Source organism: Venturia canescens, chromosome 11 (assembly GCF_019457755.1).
Source record: "Venturia canescens isolate UGA chromosome 11, ASM1945775v1, whole genome shotgun sequence".
Classification (NCBI taxonomy): Eukaryota; Metazoa; Arthropoda; class Insecta; order Hymenoptera; family Ichneumonidae; genus Venturia; species Venturia canescens.
The window spans coordinates 12,407,256-12,415,926 of NC_057431.1; the positions used below are offsets into that span (position 1 = coordinate 12,407,256).

An 8,671-nucleotide genomic window follows, 5' to 3' on the forward strand; every position below is an offset into this window, starting at 1 on the left:
AATTCCAAATATGAACAATTTTGTTCTTGGTATCCTGAAACAGGTGCAATGGCGGTCGATGCCTTCACAATAGGCTGGTCCGACCTTGATTTTTACGCCTTCCCTCCATTCTCTATAATTTTACGAACTCTAACAAAGATAAAAAGAGATCAGGCAGAAGGAATTTTAGTAGTACCTGACTGGTCTAGTCAGCCATGGTTTCCGCTTTTCACAAGTATGATTGTGGGAAGATTTCTAAAATTCGGACCTAATAATAATAATTATTGTCCTCATACAGAGGAACGAGACATCCGAGAGCGCAGGACTTGATGGCTGCCAGGGTCTCCGCGCGGCTTTCGTAAAAAAGCAAGTCCCTCCGGAAGCGATGGAAATAATATTGTCATCTATAACTCCTTCGACAGCCAAGCAGTATAAAACGGTGCTGAAAAAATGGGAATCTTTTTGTAACAATAGAGGAATCGATTGTCTAAAGCCAGAAACAGGCACAGTACTAAGCTTTTTAACATATCATTTTGAAAAAGGGGTTTCTTACAACACGATAAATTTTTTGCGATCTGCCATTTCCTTAATCTCAGAGAATAAGATCGGTGAGGACCCGTTGATTAAAAGATTTATAAGGGAGGTATTTAAAATCAGGCCCTGCTTACCAAAATATTCATCGACATAGGACGTAGGATTAGTATTAGATCACCTGGCAGCTCTTCATCCGGCGGAAAGCTTATCTATCGAGGAATTAACCAAAAAGGCTGTCATGTTGTTAGCCTTAAGTACAGCCAGTAGAGCGCAAACGCTCGCGAGTATTGATGTAGGTAGTATTAAGAAATCCTCGAATGGTATAGAAATACCAATCTCCAAATTATTGAAAACGTCTGGTCCAGGAAGATCGCAACCTGTACTAATTTTATCCCAAAATTTGATCAAAAAGTAGAATTATGCGTGGCCACGTACATTCAGAAATACTTGGAGAGAACAAAACCATATCGAGGAAATAAAGAAAATAGTTCCTTTTTAGCTATCAAGAAACCACATAAGAAGGTGGGAGCTCAGACTCTCAGCAGGTGGATTAAGGACGTTATGAAGAGTAGTGGCATAGATGTTTCAGTTTTCTCGGCTCACTCAACGCGACATGCTGCCATCTCAGCGACCTTTGAAAAAGGAGTTTGTCTCGATACAATCAGGAAAACAGCGGGGTAGACTAAGAGATCTCAGATGTTTGCGAGAATCTATAAACAACCAGTAGAGGGTATAGAGCCAAATTTTGTATTTTTGTTTCTAGTTAAAAAAAAAAAAAAAGAAGGGAGTAAGTATCAACCCTTTTATTTGATGTACGAGGGGTTTCACAAATTAACCTAGGATAAGGAACATTTTATGTAATAAAATAAAAATAAAAACGGATTGTTGTTTCTCTCTAAACAACTACTGACTGTAATCTCGAGAACTAGGCGCGAAACATAATAGTCCGATTGAACGAGCCCGCGAGAGACTAAAGTGCTGAGATGCACTGAAAACCCCGTCACGACGATCATTTTCGAGCTCTCGTCGCCGTGGCGAGGATTTTTGTACATCAGTTCCGTTCGCTCGCTCTAGACTCTCGGTTGTCCACGTGGATAGCTCCGTAATCCAGCTAGCTCGCGGCGGAGTTTTAAATCCTGATACAATTATACAGGTTAACCGCACAGAGGACATAAGTCTGGATTTGCCTCACGAACGTTCTGCTTTCGAGCCTCACGGCTCAATAATGTAAAATTTAAAATCTTCCCTTTTATCTTTTGTCTGTGTGTGTACTAGGCCGCGCGCCAATTGTAGCTCGGTCCTGTTTGGTGTGAGAACGGAACGGTTTGTTTCCGTCATAAATAAAATATGTCACTCTCGTCGAAATTTCAACTCTCTGTATTATTTAAACGTGTATCAGAACTCTAAATTAACCATTTTAACCTTTTTCAATAAACCTCGATTTGTTCCAATTTGTGTAAAATTCTAATCTAATCCTAATCCTAACCTTTTGAGCGATCATCCTATTCCGGGGCCCGTACGGAACCATATAGGCACTCCTTCATTATTTTTCAATATTTCGGTTATTCCCTTAATTATCCAATTATTTCAACTTCATTTAGACCAAACAAAATATCTACTAAATATTTTACATTTCAAAAATCCTACACTTTGTGTAAGTTGGTGGCAGCGAAAACTAAATAAATTTCCCGATTACGTTCGTCCCTTCTGGACGTAACACCTACAAGTCTCTTCCACCATAGAGTAACAAATGACTAGCTCTCATGTGATTTTTTTGGATTTGAAAGCTTCTTAGAACAATTTCATAATGTTAAAATTTGGAGTTACTTATAAAATACTTGGCCTCGAATTGATATCATAAATTTTAATGCTGCACATAACTTAGATGGAATTTTTTTTTTCAATTGATTTAGTTGTTAGAATAAGATAAGAAGAATGGATCATCGTTTTTCGAAATGTTTTCAAGCGCGATATTCTATTTTTTTATTTCTTATGTTTTATTTGAATTAGTTCACTTTACAAAATAATTACAGATTTATATTTTTTTTTAATGTAATGTTTTTTCAAGATTTATGAAATTTTTTTCGAATTGTTCTGCTGAAATTTCGTTTCTCGTGATATGGTTAGGAAGCAAGGGACCATCAATGTACTTGTCCCAATCTTTTTTCCCTGGGTACATATTATATTTAGTGTTGATCAACGTGCAATTATTCAACCATCTCCTAAAAACATAACAAACAGTATGGATGTTGTATAAATACGTTGGCGGGTGGAGGACCTTGGTGCTGGCTCGCTGCGGGAGGTTTAGCCGGCTCTTCGCTAGTCTTTTAATTTCTTTGTCAAGAATGGTAAGTGGTGTTTTTTCGATTCTCCCACTTCTTAAAATATAAAGCGGCATCTAATTTTTTGCCACGGAGCGAGCGGTGAGCCATCAAGCGCTGAGGCATTTGTCGACATTTCTTGTATGGTCGCGACGGGGGTCTGGTCAGCCGCGAATCCCACCGGTATACCCAGATATTCGTACGCCGATCCCTCCCCCAGTGCTTTAAGTCCCCTCCCCTCCGATCTGAAACGCTGTTGGGAGCGTGGCTCGGGCGCTGCTGTTGCCCTCTCATTTGGAGCGTGGCGCACTCGTCCGGAGTAAATGAGCCCCGCCCCTACCGCCACGAGGAGCATCATATTTTGGAAAAAACTTTCGACAAAATTTTTTTCGAATAAAAAGATATTATGTTTATTAAATATTATTAAGCTAAAACCGGCGGCACTGCAATGCCGATACAATAACTCGTATCCGCCCCGAGCAAGCCCGTGGGTCCAAATTCGTTTCAAAAATCAGATTAATATTCTGGCTCTCCAATGGAGAGAGTATCAGATATTAAGCTGATAAAAACAGATAGAATTGCATTTATTGCACCATTATAACTTCCCCGGAGGGACAATCCTCCTTCGGGGTACATGAACATTCGTTTATTGTTTACTCCCGGTAGTTGAGGTGTGTTCGTTTACATGTGTCTTAGATTAGTATGTCGTGGTAATAAACTTGTCGCTTATGTATGATAAATATAAAAGAAAAAAAGAAAGAACAAACAAACACTTGCGAGAGAAGGAAACGTTTTACCGTTAATTATATATTTATAATCGGTGTCCGATTGATTATTCGGCATCAGCCTCGTCGCATAGCAGCTATGTTAAAACTAGTATTAAAGTGGTCGGGACGCCCGCGTCCGACCACTTCTGACCACATAAACAGGCGACATCGGGATGTCGCCTGTTTATTTCGGAGAACCCCAAATTGCCTCACCCCCGAGACGTGCTCCCACGTAGATATCCCTCGATCACGTGATGGTTTCCGACACCACCAACGAGCGCATCAACCTCGCATAGTATTTCGAGATCCCTAATTCTCTGAGTACCGGTTCGTTCTCCGGCATCCACGTGCCCAGGGCGCCACGTGCCGACGATCGCGTCCAGGTGCACGGTATAGCCAAGACCCTTCAGCGCGGTCGCTAGCGGACTGTACTTGTCGATCTTGGATCGGCAAGCATCGTCCATCGCTTCGCGCAGGTTCTCAAATGTCACGGCCACATCGATCACGTGGATTCTTTTCCTATTTTCGTCGCGGACAACAATGTCCAGTCTGAGTTCGGTCAGATCTCCGTTGACTCCCTCTACCCGTTGGTTGATGCGGATATGACCCGGGATGCTCATGGCTTTAACTATCCGATTTTGTATGGCGTTATGTCGGAGTTGCAATGCCGCCGAGTGCGGCATGCAGTGGCAAATTACGTGCGGGAGGGTCTCTTTCGCGTACTCGCATCTCCTACACCGCTTGTCTCCATTCCCCCATCTGATCGCCCCGTTAAGCGGAAGGACGTCGAGTCTGGTGCGGTGGATGAAGCGCCAGTCCGCGAACCGGGTGAACCTGCCGTTTCAGAGGAAGCCGTTGGTGACTCTCGACCTCGACGACACGTGGAACACCTTGCCTTGGTCTCGCTTGGCCAGAAGTGAGCTAAAATAGCTCTCCTGGGCAGCGATCCTCAGCAGGCCGATCACCCGGTTTCGCGCACTGAGCCCGAGTGTGGTGGTTCGTTCGTCACTCCCCCGACAGTTGAGCGTCAGCCGATCGCTCTCCTCGTCATGCCTCCATGCGGTCAGCAATCGTCTGACTGTCGCCGGGTCGCCAATCTCACCTCCGTCCAGAACCTCGGGTCGCCCGAGGCCGTTCTGGTGAACGGTGCATCGAGCGATCTCGAGAGGAAGGTGGCAATTTCGGCCATGGAGGGCCGGTGGACAGTTCGACGCTGAACCGCCTCTCGCAGGGCTGAGTGGGCGGTGTCGGCCACCGCCTCATCCCTGAAAGTGAGGGCCCTAAAGGCGTGAGCGATCGTGAGGATGTCCGCGAAGTCTGAAGTCGGGAGGAGCCCTGCCCCTCCTCTCCACGTTGGAAGGTGCAGGACCTCGGCGCTGACTCGCTGCGGGAGATTTAGCCTGTTCTTCTTCTTCTCCTTTTTTGGCTAGGCTCACTTCTGTATCGTCCGTGAGGCTAGCCTGGCCACTGGTTATTTAACCGCTTCGACCAAGGTTGTAGCCTGTTCTTTGCTAGTTTTTTAATTTTTCTGTCGAGGATCGTTAGCGGTGTTTTTTCCATTTTCCCACCCCTTAAAATGAGGTCTAATCTTGGTAGTATAAAGGTTCTAACCACGTCTAGTTTCTGCCACGGGGCGAGTGGTGAATTATCAAGGGCTAAGGCGTCCGTCATCATTTTTTCTATCGTCGAGATAGGGGTCTGGTCAGCCGCCAGCCCCATCGGTATACCCAGGTAGTCGTAGGCCTTCTTCTTCTTCCCCCAATGCTCTAATACCCTCCCCTCCGATGTGGAATCTTGTTGGGAGCGCGGCTTGGGCGTTGCTGTTGCCTGTCAAGTAGAGCATGGCGCACTTGTTTGGGTTAAAACTGAGCCCCACTCTCACCGCCTCCCCTTCTGCCGCAGGAGCATTAACTTCATCTCTTCCACCGAGGACGCCAGGATGCATATGTCGTCTGCGTAGGCTAGCAGGCTATGCGTGATATTCCGCAGGTTGTTTCCTGTGTGCAGGGATTCGATCGAACGAAGAATCCTGTCCACAGCTATGTTGAAAGTGATAGGGCTAGCCGGGCATCCCTGCCTCACCCCCGCACCGACATTAATCGGATCAGTGAATCCCTGGCCTGTTCTTACTCTAGTCGTGCATCCCGTATTCATCACCCGGAGGATCCGTTGTGGGAGACCGGGAGCCCGATCTTTTCGAGGGCAGAGAAGATGGTCCCGTGCGGTATGGAGTCCTCCAAGATCTCGCCGAGGACGAAATTGTGTTCGTGACAGCCCTCGTGCTTCATAAAGCCCTTTTGGAACCGGCTCAATCGTTCTCCCGTCTCCACCAAGCTAGTAAGTCTGTCGGTTATTACCGCTGCAAAAAGTTTGGGGACAGTATCGCCTAGTGCGAGGGAACGCCAGTTCATCAAGTCGCTCCTATCTCCCTTTTTATGAATCAGTACCGTATTCAAGGACCTCCAAGCCTCCGGGATAGTCTCTAAGCGGAGGCAGCAGTTAAATATAGAGGCGAGCAGGGCGGAGTCTGGATCTGCCCTCTTGACATCTCCGTAGCCGGACCGGGAGCCGTGTTCGACGTCCATCTCGAGCGGTTAAACCCCGCCCCTGTACGCCGCCCGCTTCGCCACGAGGAGCATCAATGGAAAAAACTTTCGACAAAATTTTTTTCAAAAAATTCTTTCGAAATTGAAATTTTCTTATTAAATTTATTGATAAAAAGATAATTTATGTTTATTATATATTATTGAGCTGAAACCGGCGGCACTGCAATGCCGGTACAACTCGTATCCGCCCCGAGCAAGCCCGTGGGTCCAGATTAGTTTCAAAAATCAGATTAATATTCTGGCTCTCCAATGGAGAGCGTATCAGATATTAAGCTGATAAGAACAGATACTACACTTTGATCTTAGCCATAGGCCGAGAAGCGATACCAAATTGTACCTGCTCGTCGTTTAAGTAAAGGTTTGAGGAACAATACGCTGACGAGAAAGTCAAGACGATGCGACGTCTAGCAACCGCTTCGAGTACTAACGCTCTTCTCGACGGGGACTCGTGAAAGCTCGGCCTTTTTCGTGCTAGCTCGGTTCATTGTGTGTGAGCACATCGTACAGCAATCAATATGCGTCACGAGAAAGAATTATTGAAAAAAAAAACAGTATACCGTAGAACTTTGGTGTATTGCGGTGACCGACTGCGCAAAGAAGTGTGGTCGGACTGTAATATCTTATATCCTGTTGTCAGCGAGTTTTTTTAAAGACTTATTGATAGAATTTGATTTTAATCAATCTATATTATTTAAAAAAAAAACTGTAAGAACTGTGACGATGTCCAAATTTACCTAACAATTATAAGTATTTTTCATGAAAAATTCAATTTTTCAATTTCACCATCATTATTGTGTCGAAAGTGATAAATATCTAATGTAACGTTGACATTGATTTTCAGGAAATCCAGGATGAAAAACAATTGTGCCTGATAGAACGTCGGAAGCAATTTGGCAACAGCAAGAACTACACGCAAAAATACTGAAGATTGCTGAAGCTGAAAAACAAATTGTTTTCCTAAAACTTTCGAGTGCAAAGCTTTTGCATAATTAAGAACGAGCAGCAAAAGCCGTACTTCAAAACTGTTCGAGATTAATTCCATTCTTTTTATTTATTAAGTTTTATAAATGCACTACACATAATGGTGAATTTTCAGAACTGTTTTTTTTTGTAAGAAAACATTTTTTCACCCGTTTCATGATGATGTGTTGTTTCCTTTAATTTTTATTCATACCTTAGAAAGTAAATAATTTTCAGATTTTTTTCTGATTATTATATTATATTATATAATCAGAAGAAAATCTGAAAATTATAGAAAAAATTCGCAATACCTTGCGAAGTTATTGACAAATGTATCAAATGAATTATTATTTTGATAATATCCGACATTTTTCGTCATGTAAAATAAATTCTCATGTGAATGGTTTCTGTCATATGGATATAAAAAGTGTTAGGCCTAAAAAATACACTTTTAAAATACAAAAAAAAATATTTTACATTTACCTTACTCAGTTTTCGTACAGAAAGATGGGGAAGACGAAATGGCGGCCATTTTTCCAAAAACTACGAAAAAGCACGTTTTTTTATCGTTTCTTACAATAAAAAAAATTATTCAACTCAAAATTTCACAATTCGTATGATGTGCACTATAGCTATAGCCATAAAAAACATGTGGCCAAATTTTAGTACGGATCGGTTGAATCGTTTCGGCGATTTTATCAACAAGCTGTTCAAGAACGTAATTTTGAGAAAAACGCGTTAAAACAAAGACAAGTACGCGGTACCGCACTAAACCGTGCGTATATTGGCGCGGGGTGGGGATCAAATTTTGGAATGACTAAAATTTCGAACAAATAAAATCTTGAGTTTATAAACTTCGAATGATAATATGAAGACAGATAGATTCGACTAGAGCTTTGAATGTCGAAAATAAATAAAGCAGAAACTGCAAGGTTCGAAGCACGTTTACATCGAAAATAGAATGTAACAATCGCCCATAGGACGATAACCAAAATATCGATTTTTCAAAAATTCGACTATCACTCTTTCGATTCATCACGCAAACCGCTGAATAGTCGATCGCGGGAATAAGAATTTCGAATTACTTATTTTTCTCCAAACTGATATCACAACTTTAAAAATTTCGAAATATCGACCGTTTTACAATTCAGTTATTCGACATATTGAACCCCACCTCAGTAGCATAAATATATAGAGGTAAAGAAAATCTCATTACTCAATAGTTAAATATTCAATTATACTGTAAATAATTCGCCTTTTTGAGCATTCCGAGACATTTTCAACGTTTACATTATTTTAACATTCGATATTTGGAGCATTCGAATTTTCGACTGTTTGCTTTGGACAGCATTCATTATTGTAAAAGTTGGCAATTCCGAGCTTCCGCTTCTACAAGCATTCGTTATTTTGAGCATTCGCTTTTTCGAACATTCGTTGTTACGAGCATTCGGCTTTTCAAGACTTCTTTATTTTGAACATTTGTTTTTTTCGAGAGTTCGTTATT

At 42.5% G+C, this 8,671-nt stretch overlaps 1 non-coding gene and 1 pseudogene across 1 annotated transcript; both read right to left on the reverse strand.

The window, feature by feature from the left end:
- Positions 1-3,252: 3,252 nt before the first annotated feature.
- On the reverse strand, positions 3,253-3,422 carry LOC122418567 (uncharacterized; annotated as a pseudogene).
- A 2,920-nt stretch (positions 3,423-6,342) lies between these two features.
- LOC122418572 (U2 spliceosomal RNA) lies at positions 6,343-6,532 on the reverse strand. Its single transcript, XR_006262537.1, has one exon. It is a non-coding gene; the product is annotated as a U2 spliceosomal RNA (small nuclear RNA).
- Positions 6,533-8,671: the final 2,139 nt, after the last annotated feature.